The following is a 3,990-nucleotide window of genomic DNA, read 5'->3' as shown; positions in this document are numbered from 1 at the left end:
TCCTTGCCGATTACCAGGCAAGGGTGGAGTAAATAGTTGAATGCAGATAGATTACTAGTGATATTTTATTGAGAAGAACTGGACTATGTACACGTATTAATTTAGGTACTACTTCGAGATTGCTGATGTGCGCCCTTTTCTCGCAAACCTTTGCTCTTCGAACACTGTAAACATGCTATTTAAAAAAAAAAAAAAAAAAAAAAAAAAAGAACAGCAGCCATAACCATACTTGTATGTTTGTGGTGGTCTTTGTGTGGATTCAATGTGTTGCTGCTGCTGTCCGTACTTTTGGCCTTGTTTGCACCCGTGGGGCCAACTTCAATTCAAAGCGAACAAACTAATTTCCTATGCAAATTGAATGGCAGTCAAGTGTGTGAAGTTCGAGATACATTTGTAGCAAATGCTTTTAAAAACAACCCACAGCCCATGCACGTTCCCGTACTTGCACACACACGGCTAAAACTGAGGCAGCTTAAGGCTGCGCCAGGCAGATGCCGGCGCCCTATGTATATACATATGTATATATGTATATACTATACATATGTGCACATGTGTCTGTGTGTATATGCATGAAAGCTGCGATGAAAGCCAAGGGACATGCAACGATGGCTGCCGTTGCTAAAACTGTTGTCGTTGCTGCTGCCGGTTGCCTTGGATGTATAATTTACTCTTAATTTTAATTACTAAGTGGTTTGTGCAAATTAATTGCTGCCTGATTCTACACACCTTTGCAAGCCCTTCGTTGCCCCTGACAAGCTTCTGTGTACGAGTACTCTGCACCATACCGTAATTTTCATTGCTGACTGATTTGATTGGCTGCACATTTGGCTGCTACTCTCACTAATAAATAAATAAATAAATGACATCATCCATTACAGCCCACTGCAGCTTCAAAAGCAGATCCCAGTCAACAATGCAACGCCATATCGAAGCCGTTCCGTTTTTGAGTTATGAAATAAATTTTAATCCACGAGAATGCGCAATGTGGCGAGCAAGCGTTGAACGCCGAAATACAAATATGTTCAATGGCTAACTAGATACATACTTGTACATGGATGCCATGGCTAACTAGAGAACATGGAACACGTGTTAATTAATTTGCTCAACAAATGAAGTAGGCTACGCTGCAGCGACAACAACAACGCAGGACGTGTACTACTCACAAGTAGTATACATACATCCACGTATACTAACGTATCATTAATGCGAGCAACATTAATTCACATCCTATGGTGTGATGGCAATAAGCAAAAACAACAGATCAAACAATGGCAGGATTGGTCCTAGCGTCAAGCTGACACCCTGACTACTGCTAAGGCCAGCTGGTAGCGTGGCCAGAACCAAGAATGAAACTCATTTGTCATACGCAATGTGGCGCAGGCTAAGAGAAAAGATGCACGCACGTACGGGAATTACGGCCATTGCTACATGTATAACATACTTACAGTAGAGATTTCCTATCGCGAGCGGTAGCTGACTTTCATATTCGACTCGAGTCGAGCAATCGGGACGGCGTTTTTGTCGTCTCTTGAAGCCTAGGTATCTGGTGCTGAACCACATTATAGCGTATGTAGTATGTGTACTCACATTGTTCTGTTCGAGAATCTCATGATTTCATTACAAAAATTGTATACCCTGTAGCCATAGGGTAAAAAGGGTATATTGGGTTTGTGCAGAGTATGTAACATGCAGAAGGAAGCATCTCCGACCCCATAAAGTATATACATATATTCTGAATCAGCATGACGAGAGAAATCGATCTAGACATGTCCGTCCGTCCGTCTGGATGAACGCAATTATCTCAGAAACTGTGAAAGCTAGAATAACCAAAGTTGGTATCCAGATTCTCCTAGGTCCGAGAAAGGACGAGTTCATTTTATTTTATTTGAATTTTCCCCCCCTTCCCCCGCTACAGAATTTCAATATAGCGTCAATAGCGTCCAAATTTCAAATGCTACCTAAACCAAACTTTGCACACATAAATATAATTATGTACTTTTGTTTCAAATTGTTTCATCTTAATCGGTCAATTCTAAGAAAAGTTATTAGCGAAACAAATTTTCGCCAGTACATCCCCACCAAACTGCAGCAACAAGTTCGGTCTTCTTCTTCCTCTTTTTGCTTCTGCTAGAGGCGCATATACCTCAGTGTCGGAAGTTTACTTGGGTACAGGGTATTTCACTGTAGCATTCTCCCTTGTTTAAAAATCGCTTTAAGCGATCTTAAATAAAATATATGTATGTACATAGTATACAGCACTTATAAATTTTTAAACTCTAGGGAGAAATATAATCTTACATAAAACATCGCAAGTTTCATGTTGACACTATAGACAAGCTTTGCTGTTTTTGCAATTGCCTTATTGCTATCGTTTTCCTTGTTGTTGTGAGTGTTATTATCGTAGGAGGTATGGCACAACTTATGATGCTTTGATATATCGCTCTGGTAGTGTAGTGGCAGTCAAGGCGCAGACAGATGCATTTTCTGCGTCATACGCTCAACATGCTCTAGTCGTCATCTTCGTCCTCGTGCTATCGCTCCCCGTGATTGTCAAAGAAGTTGCCATGACGAACATGTGCCGTCTGTTGACAGTCATCAAATGTAGCACACACACACACGCACATTCCAGCATCCCCCGTAGCTCGCCGGATTGACTTATCACTTCTCCGGTCCGTTAGTAGCAGGGACCAGTTCGTCATCTATACACTTCCTTGGCGCGTGCCAGTTCCTACTGAGGAGAATTCGAATTTGTATTTATTTATTTAGACGGGCTACAATAATATTTTATAATTTTAACTGATAATAATAATAAGAAATCAGAAAGCCTCAAAAATATTCTTACAAATGGGAAAATGTAGCCGTAAGTGGTCAAAGATTTCCCGAAAATGATTATATGAACAATTTTTCTACCCTGTACCCGTAGGGTAAAAAGGGTATATTGGGCTTGTGCAAAGTACGAGACGAATCGACATATCCGTCCGTCCGTCTAGATGAACGCAAGGACCTGAAAAACTATAAAAGCTGGAATAACCAAAGTTGGTATCCAGGTTCTCCAAAGCAGTAGGCAAATAAAGTTTGTTAATTTGTATACCCTGTACCCGTAGGGTACATCCCTGTCTGGATGAACGCAAGGAGCTCAGAAACTATAAAAGCTGGAATAACCAAGTTGGTATCCAGATTCTCCTAGGTCCGAGAAAGGAGGAGTTTATTATTTGTATAGCCTGTACCCAAAGGGTGAAAGGCTATACTAGTTTTGTGCGCATGTATGTAACACACAGAAGGAGGAGTGGCAGACCCCACAAAGTATATATATTCTTGATCAGGATGAGAAGACGAGTCGATATAGCCATGTCCGTCTGTCCGTCTGTCTGTATGAGCGCAAGGATCTCAGTAAGTACAAGAGCTAGGATAACCAAAATTGGTATCAAGGTTCCTATAAGCCCTAGGCAGAACGAGTTTGTTTATTTTTTCTGATACACCCCCCCACTCCCCCGCAATTCGTATTTTTTCTTATAACTTCCGTAATTCTCGGAATTTTAATCAATTTAATCAATTTTGGTAGGTACATCCAGTTAGTACTAATGTGTCCGTGTGCCAAATTTCATCATGATACGTCAATTCTGAAGAAGTTATAGCCATAAGTAAAATCGCTGCTCATGCGCTGCCTCTGTCGGCAGCTGTTGCTGCTTTGGTTTAACTTTGTGCTGCATACATACACGCATATAATCACGCATAGGTACGTGATGTAAATGTATGCTGTTTAAACTGAACATAAACATGTATTCTAATTTAATTTAATTAATTATTTTAATTAATTAATTCATTCATTTAAAAAAATTTTTTTTTTTTAATAATTTAATTTAAAAAATTTTTTTTTTTTAATTTTTCCTTTTTGTGGAGAGTACAGGCTATTTTACTGTCGGGCTTGCTCGACTGTAGCGTTCTCTCTTGTTTTTGTTAATTCCTTGTTTCTGATGCATCCCTCCAATC

This window comes from Scaptodrosophila lebanonensis, unplaced genomic scaffold, assembly GCF_003285725.1.
Source record: "Scaptodrosophila lebanonensis strain 11010-0011.00,11010-0021.00 unplaced genomic scaffold, SlebRS2 tig00000214-arrow-arrow-pilon, whole genome shotgun sequence".
Taxonomy (NCBI): domain Eukaryota; kingdom Metazoa; phylum Arthropoda; class Insecta; order Diptera; family Drosophilidae; genus Scaptodrosophila; species Scaptodrosophila lebanonensis.
Note: the sequence above shows the minus strand (reverse complement) of the source record.